Here is a 15,723-nt window from a genome sequence, read left to right on the forward strand (position 1 = left end):
CAGAGCGGCCGCCTATGCAACTCAAGACCGCCGGCAAAGGAAGCACGGATGTGTTGGCAATTTCCTCCGGGTGCCTGCTCTTTTAATGACAGGTGACCCCAGAAGTAAATCAGATTCAAGGCAACAGTGGCACCCTGGACCACGCGGGCCCCGCCTCTCTCCTCACCATCCCTCAGTCTCATCAGAAAGAGCTTCCACACACGCTATCCATAACCATGAGGTAGCAGGCACCAGCGCTGCTTGAGCAACAGTAGAATTCCCGGAATAATGAGCCCCTGAGGCCAGTGGGCCAATATTTAGGGCTTCTTCCAGACAGAAACCCCCACTACAACTGTGGAGAAGCGTAGAAAAACCCACAAGCCCTTGGAGAACACTGGATAACCAAAGGAAGGTAGCAAGAAGGCCAGGATACTGGGTCCTTGCAGAGTGGAAGGCAGTACCTCCAGCAGCCCTGCAGGCCGTAGACCAAGACGACAAACAAGGGGGTCTAATGGCAGTTCCTCCTGCCAGAACAATCGTTCTTCTGACCAGGTGCAATCTGTAGAGCCAGTGGCATCTGGCTACAAGTTCCATGCAGTGTCTGTCTTCATGGGCTGACAGCCCCTATACTTTTAGTCAGAATGTCTTTATTCTGTGTGGCACTTTAACCACCCCATTCATACCCTGACCCTGGCTCCAGACACACCACTGGGGGTCAGAGACAGCATTGTAGAAGGCAGGCACAGCCCTATTCAGGTGCAAGTGCAACTCCTCCCAGCACCCCAAATGCGGACCAGGCCTTATCAGGTGCAAGGGAATCTCCCCTACGCTAAGGGGCCGATTTCCGATCCGGTAAAAAGCGCTCCGAATTGCCTTTTGGAGCGTTTTTTCCCGTACGAATCGTAGCTGTAACCGTTCCCGTACGAACGATGTAGTATGATCCACACCCAATGCAGCTATCTGTACGAATCGTACCAGGAACCGTACAACTAGAATTCCCGTACGAATCGCCCTCAGAACCCGCTGTACGCGACGTTTGTACCGTTCGCGGCTGCTTTGTATGACCCGGCAAGTACGATTCGTGTAGGATACGCTCCGTATGACCCTTTTTCTACAGGAGCTGGAAAGTGCCGTAAAAGCTGAGTTCGCCCCGAAACAGATACGGAACGGCCCCCCCGGGTATAGCGCCTACCCCCCATGATTGCAGGGGTACAGCGCGTACCCCTGCGATCATGGGTGTATGTACCGTACCCCGCGATCTCGGAGTGTACACGCCGTACCCCATGTTCGCACCCCTGCGATCATGGGGGGTAGGCATGTATGTGATTGTGCGCTTTACCGTACGAATCGCCCTTACCTGACGTGGACCGTACGAATTGCGTCCTGATTCCCGGGTCCGGATCGTACACGTCGCGTCGTACGGCGTGTGTACGAGTCGTACTGAAAGGGCTCCGGATACGATTTGTACGGCGGAATTTTTTTCAAGATCAGAATCAACCCCAAAATGTAGCCAAGGTCTTTTCAGCCTAGCGCTGAGTGACCAAGGAAAGTCAGGACACACCTCAACCCCCCTTGTGACTGTCTGCAGTGAATGCACATCCCCTCTCTCGTGCAAAACCAGATGGTGAATACACATCCACGCAGGGAACAAAGACACATAAGCACACAGAAATGCCCACTTCTAAAAGTAGCATTTCTAAAATAGTAATGACAAATCCGCTTTCACCAATGGGCAGGATTTATCACTACTATTCCAAACATACCAACCGAGGTCACGCTACCCTTCTCAAATCAGAAATTGCAACTGAAGCACAAATCAGGGAGTCCCCAATGCAAACCTATGAGAGGGCAGCCTCATAGCAGTCAGAAAACAAATAGTCTCTTTATCTCTGCCAGGACATGCCACAAAGTTAAGGCACATGTCCTACCTTTACCAACACAGCATCCTGCTCATAGGGCTAGCCAACAGGTCAGAACAAATACAGGAGGAAGGCAAAAAGTTCTGGGATGACCCTGTGAAATGGGCCAAGTCTAACACATATAGACTATATAGCTGAGAGATTCATCTTTTGTTGGCAGGTGTGAATATTCAGTAGACAAAATAGAGGGCTAAAACATTCGCTGCCAAATGAACATTAATAGTGCCTTTGGTTTGTGTCACTGGTCTAGCTGCCTTGAACCATCTTTGTTTGACTGAGATGCCTTTAACATGTGTGCACTAGACATGTATAAACTTTCAGTTGCAGTCAGGAGAAGGCTTTCAACCTGCTTACCAAAGTGAGGATCAATGACCTTAATTCTCATCCGAAGTTTGGCTCCTGTGTGGCTGTGTAACTGGTTAAAAATGTTATTTTAAAATTATTTAATTTAAAATTTAAGTTTTTTTTTACTATATGCCAAGCATGCAATAAACACATACTTTACTAAAACAGTGCTAAAAGGCATATTATCCACCCCTAAATCACAATCCCCATTATGCTAAAAACTATTCCACAATATTAAAAAATCGACCAAATATAAAAGTATTTTCACATGACATAATACTAAGATATATATTAGTTCCTTTACTTAACTGTAAAGTTCTAAATAGGGGGAGCAATAATCTCATACAAGCTACACTGAAAATTTGAAAAATACAATTAGTTGCATCAAGGTAAAACAGTTTACAGAATGGGCATACTAAAACAACATCATCCTATTGATGTTCATATGTATTCCCTTTTTCCACCTCAACTATTGTGGGAGTTGACCAAGCCTTAGTTTAAGCATCCATCTCCGAACTGATTATCGAGGCTAATCACCTCTGTACTCATCTCCAGGTGTTAAAGTCATCCTATTGGTTAGAATACATTTCTCTTGATTCGTATCTAATGGCCCAATTTAGGGGCTGGTGTTCAAGGTACTCTGTCACAAACGCAATCGAGTACCATGCCCAGCCAACTCTCAGCCTGCAAGCCTCATTAAGAGAATTCCTCTGAGAGTATCAGTATTGGAGGAAGGACACACCGATCGTCTTATTTAGGGTATGCAGTGTAATGTCTTTTTTCCTGTCTACCACTGCCAGAAAGAGTGGATTTGAGAGACAGAAAAAATGAATTACCCCTCACTTCCTTGGGAATCATCAATTTTTTGTTTTTCTGAAAACCGCTTTGAGGGTTTCTTTCAGAAAAACTAAACTTTTGAAAAGTTAGGTTAAAGGCCATCTCAATTGAAGGCAGGAGTTCATCAAACGTATTGTGCATTTGGAACCGTTGTTATTGCAGTTGCTTTCAATATACAAACATGACTGCTGGGCCTGTGGTCATTTCTTAATTTGACTGACAATAATCCATAAGGATGGCGAAGGTAATGTTCTCTCCCACGATGATGGATTAGCATGGGTCATACGCTAAATCATACCACAAGTACCTCCACTTTGTCTCTATGCAAATTTCCAAAATAGGCAAATCATTCTGTCTGACAGTTAGACACAGATTCATTTCCACATTTGGCTTGGATGTACACTGTTCCAGTAGTTATTTAAACTGAGCAGCAACATCTTGTAATAAACGAAAATTCTGACCTTGCATTTGTGGGGAACAGTGCCATATCTTTTAGTATTAGCTATCCAAGAGTTCTACACACATTGTGGGAATATGAGGTGATATATTCACAACCTGGGGCAGAATAATTACGGCCTATTTTAAAAAAAATCGGTTTACATCTTTTTCTATGGTGTTCTGCTTTACCTGAAGATGTTCTTTCAATGCAGGCTTAGACATTGATCAATTTGCTTTCCACAGCTGGCTTGTATGCTTTTTTTAATTTACAACTGAGCCACCTCATGTTGCAGGTTGGCATAGTTAGATGGTAATTCACTACCAGTGTTCACTCCCATGTGAGAAACATTTTGCACTTGGATTCCTTTACCTTTTTGACTCCTGGGGGCCCTTGTTGCTCCCTTGTTGGTCTCTCATGTGGCTCAGGATTGAAATTGCCTTTTCAAAAGCAATCACTTTATTCACCAACTAACACCAACACTTTTCAATGTAAAGCCTGGTTTATGTTTTTAGAAGAGTCTACGTTTTGGGTTTTCCTGATATGCCAACATTTCACATATTTTATCACTGGATTCCAATGAGTTAGAAAGGTTGTATGACAGAGGCACGTATGTCTAAACCACACATGCCTCTACAACGCAGCCCAAATAATTTATGCGTTTGAGCAACGCATTCCTTTACCATGCATGCCTTTACCATGCATGTCTTTACCACACATATCTTTACCATGCAATTTTGTGGTAAAGGCATGATTGGTAATGGGATGTGCGGTAAAGATCACACCCCTCTGAGCCTTTAAAACTACCCCCACTCCTAAATCCTGAAACCACCCGACCCCCACCTGCCCTGAGCCCTAAAACTACGGCCCCTTCCCTATAAACAACCTGAACCGACCCCCACGCCCAGTGTCCATTTTACCACAAAGTCAACTTGTAATATATTAGTAATAAGTGGTGCTAGGGGACCAGATTTTGTCATTTTATGTTTCTCTTCCTTGTCCTTCCTAAAGCAACTTTCCCATGTAGGATAGAAGCCGCATGATCCCTTTGGAGTATTTTTCTGAGATTACATGTGACTACCTTGCTGAGAAACTGCTTTTAAACTGCAGTGTTCACTTAAACAGACCTAAGCTCTGTCCTACTCTAGAATGACACTGGAGTACCCTGGATACCTCCAGATGCACTCACCTCTGCCAGATGCATTCTGAATATACCAAGAGTACAGGAAACTATAGGCTGGAGACCCCAGTTAGGTTTAACTACCATACACGAGAATACAGGTGCACAGGATGTCTGCTGGGGGAATCTCAGGAGGGGGAACCGTGTTTTGGCATCCTTAGCTATTTTAATGATGCTTTGATTGTCTGATTGACCTGAGGGATTAGTCATAGTGCAAGATCAGTGCCACAAAGACATTAAGGTTCCAGACCTACTAGGAACTCCATATTCCATTGGTCAGTGACCACATGGCGGTAAAGATTTTCTCAATCTTCATTTTCAGGTTGACATCATCGAATCAATTTTTCTAACTTTAGATCGTATGGCCTGAGGGCTTAGATCTGTAAAATGGCAGATTTCTTCAACTTAAGTATGATTTGCAACAGAGTGGCAGTTGGTTAGGAAAGAGGTGGAGAGAAGGGGAGCAATGATGGAGCGTGTGTGATATCTCTGCCTTGAGGAGGATGGTTGAAGGGAAGGGTGGTAGGTGGAAATCATTAGTACTCATGTAAGGAGCAAGAAGATCCAGTCGAAGGCAGACCTTCAATTCCGAGTGTCCTGAGTCGAAATGGCTTCGCCGTGTAACATTTTTTAATGTTCTGCAACTTTGCAAAAATGTGAAGCAATCAACTTATGGCATCGAGAAAGTGAAGTGTGTGGATCATTTGATGGTGGTCATGGTGTGTCCCTTACTGTTACTCCATGATGACAATCAGGAGCAACAATAAGGAAAAGAGTTCCCTGTATCCGGAGGTTCTGCAAGACTTCTCTCTGAAGGATATAAGTGTAGGGGTAATACAAACCACTGAGAGTCCGAGTTGTTAGAGAGCTCGTACCACTCTGGGTCAACTGTTGACATAAAGTTGTCCAAGCTAGTGGATAGTGTGGACTCAGTGCAATGGCCAGTATAGCAATTGGTCTTAAAGTCAAAGACAGTCCATTGCATTCATGATAATATGATAGTTCCTTGAATGGGGAGCTCTCTATCAAATTGTCCTTTGAAATAGTTTTATATTGAAAGTGTTTCAGGGTGGCGAGGTGAGCTTGCGTGGGTGAAAGTATATACTGTGTAATTATAGAAGAACAACTGTGAGAATGATTGAGAGGAGAATTACTATGTTACTTTAATTAGACAGATACAATAACGGGTTTTTATGTCTTTCTTTGTTATGAACAGTAAAAGAAAGTTGCTGAATATGTGCTAATTAGAGAAAAGTGAAATATACAAAGCTTTGAGCATGCAATCCGTAAAGTCAAAATGAGAATAATGAAATGCTGTGGTTAATTTTGTTGATCTGTATGATGAAAAAGAGTGTATGTTCCTTCTCCCAAGCTCAATTGTTGATCATTTGAGTGGACAAAAAGGTGGAACCGGGGGTTAATCAATCAATCAAACATTTATAGAGCACGCTACCCACCTGTGAGGGTCCAAGGCTCTGGGGCAGCTGGATGAAGCAGCTACTGATCGAACAGCAAGGTCTTGAGAAGTCTCCTGGAAGTCAACGGGTCCTGGATCTGTCGCTTGTCGGGAGGGTGTTCCTTGTCTTGGCAGCGAGGTGGGAGAATGATCTTCCGCCTGTGGTCGTTCAGCGGATGTGTGGGACGGTGGCAAGGGTGAGGTCAGCGGAGCAAAGCTGGCGGTTCGGTGTGTAGAATGTTAGTTATTCATGGAGGTATGCTGGTCCGGCGCTGTGGAGTGCTTTGTGGGCGTGGGTGAGGAGCTTGAAGGTGATTCTCTTGTTGATCGGGAGCCAGAGCAGGTCTCTCAGGTGGGCGGTGATGTGGTTGTGGCAAGGGATTCCAAGGATGAGTCGTCCGGAGGCATTTTGAATGCATTGAATTATTTTCTGGAGTTTGGCCGTGGTTCCCGCATAGAGGGCGTTGCAGTAGTCCAGCCTGCTGCTGACGAGGGCTTGGGTGACGGTCCTTCTGGTTTTGGTGGGGATCCATCTGTAGATCTTGCGGAGCATGCATAGGGTGTTGAAGCAGGAGGATGAGACAGTGTTGACTTGCAGGTTATAGAGAGTGTTGAGTCCAGGATGAACCCCAGGTTGCGTGTGTGGTCGGTGGGTGTCGGTGCAGATCCCAGCGGGGCAGGCCACCAGGAGACGTCCCATGTGGAGGGAGAAGAGCCGATAATGAGGACCTCCGTCTTGTCCGAGTTCAGTTTCAGACGGCTGGTCTTCATCTACTCTGCGACGGCCTTCATTCCCTCGTGGAGGTTGGATTTGGCGGTTGCTGTGTCCTTGGTGAGGGAGAGGATAAGCTGGGTGTTGTCGTTGTACGAGATGATGTTGAGGTTGTGCGCTCTTACGATGTTGGAGAGTGGGACCATGTAGATGTTGTAAAGTGTTGGGCTGAGGGATGATCCTTGGGGTACGCCGCAGGTGATCGTGGCGGCTTCAGATCTGAACGGGGGAGAAGGACTCTCTGGGTTCTGCCGGTGAGGAAGGAGGTGATCCAGGTCAGGGTTTTATCGCTGATCCGTGTGTCGTGGAGCCGTGTGCGTAGGGTGTGCTGGCAGACGTGTTGAAGGCGGCAGAGAAGTCTAGGAGGTTGAGGACCACAGTTTCATCATTTTCCAGTATGGTCCTGATGTCGTCGGTGGCAGCAATGAGGGCGGTTTTGGTGCTGTGATTGCTGCTGAAGACAGATTGGGAGGGGTCCAGAATGTTGTTCCCCCTCAGGAAGTGGGTTAGTTGTCTGTTGGCGGTCTTCTCAATGACTTTCACCGGGAACGGGAGCAGGGAGATGGGCCGGAAGTTCTTGAGGACCTTTGGGTCCGCCTTAGGTTTCTTCAGAAGGGCGTTGATCTAGGGGTGTTTCCAGCTCTCTGGAAATTGGCTGTCTCAAAGGAGCTGTTGATGATCTTTTGGAGTTGGGGTGCGATGATGGAGCTTGCTTTGTTGAAGATGTGGTTGGGGCTGGAGTCGGAAGGAGAGCCAGAGTGGATGGTGTTCATGATTTTGACGGTGTATTCATCATTGACGTGGGTCCAGGAGAGCAGGAGGTCGGTGTGTTTGGTGGGTGTTGGGTCGGGGGTGTCGGAGTCTGTCGTCGATGTCTGGGTGTTGAAGCTGTTGTGGATGTCTGTGATCTTGCGGTGGAAGAAGGTGGCCAGGGATTCGAAGAGTTCTTGCAATGGCGGGATGTAATTTGTGCTGGAGCTGGGGGAGGCAAGTTCTTTCATGATGCTGAAGAGCTCTTTGCTGTTGTGTGCTTTGATGTCGATGAGTTGCTTGAAAGAGGTTCTTTTGGCGGATCGGATGAATTGGTGGTATTTGCGTCTGGCGTTCTTGAGGCCTGCGTGGTTGTCTTGTGTTAGGTTTTGTTGCCACTGTTTCTCAATTCTTCTGCAGGTTAGTTTGGAAGCCTGGATGTCAGCGTTGAACCAGGCGGGTCACGTGTCAGTGGGCTTGTGGCAGGGTTTCCTGATGGGAGCGAGGATATTGGTGCAGTCATTGATCTCTTGTCTGAAGTTGTGGGCCCCTGCGTTGGTGTCAGAGGGCTCCAATGGAGGGTCCTGGCGAGGATGGTGAGGAGCTGGTTTTGGTGACTTTGTTCCAGCTGCAGTGTGAGATTTGTTGGGGTTGGATGTGCGTTGTGTGTTTCTCGAAGGAGGAGTGGATGCAGTGGTGGTCGGTCCAGTGGAGTTCAGTGGTGTGACTGAAGGTGACGTGGTTGCTGGCAGAGAAGATGGTGTTGAGCATGTGACCGGCGGAGTGGATGGGTGTTGAGATGAGCTGTTTGAGTCCGAGATTGGCTAGGTTGTCGATCAGGGTTGTGGAGTTGCTGTCGTCTGCGTTCTCGAGGTAGATGTTCAGGTCTCTGAGGAGGATGTAATCTGTGGAGGTGAGGGCGTGCTTGCTGATGAGGTCTGCGATGGAGTTGCTGAGCTGTGGTCAGGGTCCCAGGGGTCTGTAGACAAGGGTTCCTCTGAGGGTGGTGTTGTGATCGACATGGATTTGGAAGTGTAGGTGCTCGACCATGCTGAAGGAGTCTTCGATGTTGGTTTAAATTCTGATGGTGTTCCTGTGGACGATGACGATTCCTTCTCCTGGTTTGAAGTTTTGGTCCCTACGGGTGATCTTGTACCCGCGGGGGATGGCTATGACTATGTCGGGTGCCGAGGAGGCGTTCATCCAGGTCTCCCATCAGGAAGGCAACATCCGGAGAGGATGAATCGAGAAGGTCCCAGAGTTCGATGGCATGCTTGTGGACTGAGCGGGTGTTGAATAGTATGCATCTGAGACTGGTGTGGTCTGCTTTGGTGGGATGCAGGGTGTGCCGAAGTGCGCTGGCAGGTGAAGCTGCAGTTTTGGCAGGTGAAGGGTCCATGGGTGAACTTCGGGGTGGTCTGGAAGCCGGTGGAGGATTGGCCAGCATTGAGTGCGTGGAGGGTGTTGGTGTCATAGCAGTGGCGGGCGTTGTGGCGCGCACAGGTGCCAGGGCATCTGTCATTGGGCACTGTCAAGGCGTAAACGGACTTGCCTTAGGTGAGCAAGCGGCGCGACAGCGCAGTGGTCACCATATATAGGAGATGGGGGCGGGAGCAGAGCTCAGGAGGCGGGAGCGGGGTTGAGTAGGGGGTGGGGCCCCAGGAACAGCAGCTGCGGGGAAGCGGCAGGAAGCGGGCAGAGGTGGGAGGAGTCAACCACCAGTGAAAACACAAGAGTGCAGTGGCGAGAGGCAGAGGCAGCGAAAAATAAATTTAAATAGAATGCCCCAAGGTGCCGATAGTGCGGGCAATGCAAGGACAGCAGGGAACCATAGACCGGCACAAGCGCGACCTGACGGGTAGCAGGCTTGAACCCTGTGCGGCGGGAGGACTCTGTGCTGGTGCGGTGATGGAGCGGCTGAGGCGCTGGGTAGGGTGCTGGCCTTGTCCTGGAGGGAAATGGTCAAGAACATTGTTAGTTCCAGACTCAGTTATTTCTGCCTTCACGACCCAATTTCCTATTTCTCGTGGCCTGTTGGAGGAAATAGCAAGAGAAGAGATATTAATAGGGTGAATAACACACTTTGAAAGATGTTTGATCGAAGAAGTTACTCAAGCATTAATGGTGATTTTATTTATGTATTTAAGTTGCATTGTTGCGCCAACATTTTGCCAATGGAGCTTCGCTGTGCCTGCAAGAGGTATTAGGATAACATGGCACATATTTCAGACTACAGGTGCGTATGCCTTCCAGGAGGTATAATTTCAGATTGACTCTATACAGGAGTGCCCCGACACCTCTGCCTCGGTTTCTACCGTATGCAGGTGGCTTTGTTAGTAACAGTTGTTGGCAGTCGTCTTTACCTCAGGGTGACCACTCTTACCTGCAGCCTGAAAGACAGTAGCAACGGGAAGGGTTTTTATTTTGCAGGGCGGTGACATAGGACACCAGGACGCTATGCGCAGAGCACTGAAACCATTACCTCACCAGATGATGTGTTTCTCTGAAAGTGGATTGTAATACTTTCATAGAAAAAAATAAGGAGCGCTTAATGTCGGTGCTGTAAGAAAAAGCGCAATTGTACAGCATATTCAATGCTGGTAGGGTGGAGTAAGCCCCCTCCCAGACACACACACACACGCACATACACACACACACACACACACACAGCCAATCCCTCCCGCCCCCACCCCCCCCGTGTTCGGTTGAGGAATGGATTCTAGAAATTAATCCCAGATGTTTCAAAGCGGGGCTTCTTTATCCTGTAGCCTATATGAACTGAAATATGTTATTCTGTAACAGTTTTGGTCCCAACTTTCAATCAAATCTGTAGCACGAGGGATTAGCAGACTTCCATTTTCTCAGAATGCATTGTTTGGCTGCTGAGAGCGTGATTGCCCTCCTGTGCTTAATGTGGGCGCTTTGTTGAATTAATCCTTTCTAATCACACAGAAAGGCAATCCCTGGGATATGTCTTTCTTCTACTTTCATTTCTTTATGTCATTGTTTTTATATAGAGGGTAGGATCCTACCCAGAGACAGGAAAACAAAGCGAAACACAATAGCATCATTATTCTCGTAAGTATTAGGTCCGGATAAAAAAATACATCCTATGCATCAGTATAACTGACACCCTATAAACTCAAATAAATACAGACATAAATCTCTGTCCACCTAAAAAAGAAACGTCACGCAGTGAAAGAAATGCAAGTAAAGAATTTGAAACACTGTGCAACTCGACAACACTGACAGCAGGAACCATGTGTGACGGGGAGGCCTAATTTCCTTCCCCAGAAAAACCATCATATTCCCCCACTGGATACAATACACGAAGGCCCTCATTATGAGTTTCACGCGTGGAGGTGCAGGTATAACGAGGGACTGGAATGCTCATTCTGTCCAGTATCGCCAAATCTACATCTAGGCATTACAAGTTATTTTCTCCGAAAAAGGCATTAGCCCAGACAATAGTGACTAAATAACCGGCCCAAAACAGTGTGTTTTCCCCCTTCCATAATTGTATATGCGCTATTTTCATGTAGATCACTGTGTGAAAGGAGCATTCCATGCGTTCTCATGCAACACTCATTGAATCTGAAGATTTCCCAGATTTACGAGGAATCCTAAAGCTGGAAATGAGTCAGAATCCTACCTCAAGTTTCTCCATCTTTTTTTCTCTTTCTATGTCCCTTCCTGCCCAAAAAGAATCATCTCCGCAAACAGCACCCCTTGCAACATGACACAGGGGTGTCTGCACTGGCACACAGCTGCTGTTTGTATGCCTGTGCAGGAGAGAAGGACAGGAATGCACCTTATCTTGTAGATACAGCGTATTACTGCCCTTTTCTTTTGATGCATGGCAGTGCAGCAGGAAATCCTGCTGTGCTGCAGGGAGGCAAATGTTTGTAAATTAGACCCTTACTATCGACTAGGATCAGGTGGTAAATATATGTGGTGGCTGTTTCTGTGGGTGGTGTAAAGCAGAAAGATTAAGGGGCCTATATTAAATGGCCCTGAGGCGCTTTTATGTCACCGGAGCATCACTTATGTGATGCTCCCGAGGCACAGTGTGCAGGGCCGTATTTACAAAGCCCTGCATGGTTTTTCATGTCCTTGTAAATAAAAAATAAGGCACTGTTTTACTCTGCATGGAAGGGGCGTTCCATGCGCATTTCTGTAGGTGTTCCCCGCGCAACACCCATGGTTTTTGACACTGCCCCAGATTTACAGCATAGTGTAAATCTGGGGCAATGCCAAAACTAATGCCTTTCCAAAGGAGGAGTAACATGGAGAAATGTTTACATTGCTCCTATTTTTCTACTCTTTTCACATTTGCAGCCTTCTGCAGCACACACAGAATGAGAAAAAAGGCCTCCTTTGATTGTTTTTGTACAGGAAGGTGTCCTTTCCTGCACGAATACAATCATGCCAACAACACAGAGACCCTTGCACCATGGTGCCTGCTTTGGCACCTGACCGCAGTATGTGCGCTGCCAGAAAGGACAGGAATGTGCAGCATCTTGTAGATATGGCACATTTCTGCTCTTTTGTTTACGTGGGGCAATGGAGCTAGTATGCTTGCTGCACTGCCCTATGCCAAAATATTGTAAGTATGCCCTTAGGTGTGGGTATATTGTTTGCTTCTACCCCTGCAGCTTTAGAGAGCCAGTGGGGCCAGGTAAAGGAGGTGCCAGCAGTCCAGATTGCTTCACATTATAGTCCAAGGGGGCTTATGTACAAGCCTAGTGAGCCATTCAATGTCACTTTTTGTGATGTTACGGTGGTGCACAGAACTTAGCCGTATCTACAAAGCAACATAAAGCCCCCTTGCATGGCTTTTCCTGGCCTTGTAGACAAGAAGTGAGGCAACACAGCATAAGTCACTGCTTTGCCTCACAATGCGTCGGGGAGGTATTCCATGGGTGTTACAGTGGATGTTCCGACGCAACACTCATGGGTTTTGACACATTCCTAAATTTACAACATGGCCTAAATATGGGAATGTGTTAAGACCGTGTGTCTCTGTAGGGGTGGCATAAAGAGGAGAAATAACATTATTTCTCCTGTTTTTTTCCTCTTTCCATATGTGCTGCTGCAGCACACATGGGGCATATCATCAAGAACAGGCGATAAAATTATCGCCGCTTTTTCAGCAGGAAACTGCAGCTAAAGCAGCGATAATGGGCTTGATAATATGCCCTTGTGAATTCCCAGAGCAGCCCAGGTTAACACCAGAACCTGGGCTGCTATGGGAATTCACAAGGACATATTATCAAGCCCTGTATCGTCACTTTAGGGGCAGTGTCCTGCTGAAAAAGGGGCAATATTTTATCGCCTGTTCTTGATAATATGCCCCATACAAAGAGAAAAATGGCTCCAGTTATTGCATGTGTGCAGGAAGGTGTCCCTTCCTGCACAAAAACAATCATGCCAACAACAAAGAAACCCCTGCACCATTGTGCACGGGTGCCTGCGCTGGGGCACAGATGTCAATTGTGCCTTGGCAGCGTAGCAAAATGACCTGCGGTGCTGCCTGGCACCAATTTCTTGTAAAGAAGGGCCCAGGTATGGAGTCTAGGGCCACAAATTATTGAGTCGGGCAATTGCAGACCCACTAACTCTAGGCCCAGCGAACACTAGAAATATAGAATTGCCCCTCGAGATATCCTCCACGGATTACCGCTTTGAGCCTCTCGTGATGAGTAAGTAAATGAATTTCCTCGGAGGACCCAAATTGTAGTTCACAGCCAGAAGTCGAAATGAAGGGAAATTGAGTAAACTTGACTTTTATTTATTTAGGAACAATTCCCATACTTTTTACTACGATTTTCTCAGTCCTGTTGTTTTTCTTTTATTATGAAAGGCATATCTCTTTTTATTTTACGATGTACTTGACACACTTTATAGCTCATCTTTTTATTTGTGCTCTTGATGTGTTGAGACGTATTTAAACTCCAATATATTTCAACAACCCCCGTGTTCTCTTCCAGTATTTACTTCTAAAGGCCAGTTACCTTTCCACTTCTTTTGACTTTTTTTTATTACACGTCAACCTCTAATCAAAACCCTCTGCTTCGCATAAAGAGTCTGTGCAGATAGCGTTGACGAAGACAGGAGAAGGTTTTAACCATCATCAGTCTCAGTTTGAATCCGGTTTGGAAGGTCGTAGATTGCGCATTGCGAGAGTACAAAGCTGTGTGCAAAACAATCATCTCTGCCTCAACCTCAGCTACAGTGTTCTGCACTATTTGAAGCTCCCTTAGTTGGCAAAGAAGAGCACATAGCCTAGTTGAGGGCCTGGTTGCTATTTACAGTCATTTCAGTACCACCAGTGCACCACCACTGTAACTCTGGTAAGCAAACAGCCTGTAAAACAAAAGTTAAATCATAATTATGCCCAGGCGATCCAGGCATGCAAAGGAAATTTATAGTGCCTCTGGAGCTCTTGTAATGCAAGCTGTGTGATATAATTTCCCCATATATAGCGCCGAGACGCCCCCGGGTATTTGCGCGCTCTATAAATCGCAAAAATAAATAAATAAATAAATAACTATATATTACCTGCCTGAGTAGGAGCACATTAGAAATGGAAGAGTAAGAACAATCCATTACTCATGGAGTACATCTTCACTAGGTGCAGGTGATGGAAATGGCTTTGTCAGAATAGTTGGGAACTATCACTCAACAGAGGTCATTGACGTTTACTGAGGTATAGATTTCCGGACCTGTGATGTACAACTAGGCTAACTTGCAAGCTTCAGGATGTCCTGCCGATGAAAGAGCGGACATCCTTCAGGCTGGTAAAAAGTGCTGGGAGAAGAGGAAAATATGGCAGGGATAGGGTTAGAGTGGCATTGACAGCTATGCTAAGGAGAGTTGGGCTGGAAATAAAAATCAACCCTGATCTGATTGGTTTGATTTTAAATGTGTATAGTGCAGCATTTACCCAAAGGCATCAAGGCACGGTAAATGACCGTCCGGAAAAACCCTGCAACACCCTCAGATGGTTAGGGAGATATATAGGCAGTGTAACCAAGCCTTGAGTGCCTTCTTGAAGGACATCAACCAATGAATGGCCCTAAGGCTTTTTGGGAGGGAGTTCCAGAGCCTGCGTGCCACCATTGAAAATGCTCTATCAAACCATTTCTTTCATTTAGTTCTCAGCACCATGAGCTGGTATTGATGTGCTGCTGATCGCAGATTTGTACCCGGGATGTACCAACTAAACATAGTTTTTATTGTTAGTGGACAGGGGAGATAAAGGAGATAAAGCCCTGACAAAAATGTTCAAACCAGCACCACACTGCATGAGGCCTCAACTAGAATGGGACCATGGGGCATGGTAGGTCAAACTGCCCTGAAAGCAGGCCCATAGCCCGCAGCAGCCAACCGGGGAGATGCCAGAGTGGCAAAATGGCCATCCAGGCTCTGACAGGGAGTCTGACATAATGGGTACACATGGGAGGTGAAAACAGACATATGTGCTCTTCCCGGAGGGAAGGATGATGAAAAGCATAAGCTGTGGAGTCATGGGGTTTGGGTAGGGGACGTGCTGTGGATCAGTGATCTCATGTGGGGCTGCCGTCAATCAGTTGCATTCATGCTGCTCCTTGAGGCCACTTGTAGAAACAATTTCCTGATGCTGCGAAAGGACCGCAAGACTTCTAGTTTTCTTAAACTTCACAATTTTCACAATTCACAAAACTTGCCAAGCTAACAAAAATGCATCTTTCCTCGCACCTACATAAACTAATGCTTTCAAAGTATGACATAGGTATTAAACGATTCACATGCAGCACAATTTCTTCTCCAAATCTGAAAGAGCAACGTGCTGAAAAAAATCTTGTTCTTGCATTTTCTGTTGATTAACGACTACTGATTACAACCTCAAAATCGTTCACGCATGTCACTGGTCAGGCAGTCGAAAAGGCTTCCAAGAAATCATCATTGGCCAATTAATGGAATAATGGCGCAAAAATGACATTTAGAATGAGTTACAATACAATGCCTGTTTCTCATGGCCGGGAAAAGACAAGTGCTGTTAATAAA

This window comes from Lissotriton vulgaris, chromosome 11 (genome assembly GCF_964263255.1).
Source record: "Lissotriton vulgaris chromosome 11, aLisVul1.2, whole genome shotgun sequence".
NCBI classification, from domain to species: domain Eukaryota; kingdom Metazoa; phylum Chordata; class Amphibia; order Caudata; family Salamandridae; genus Lissotriton; species Lissotriton vulgaris.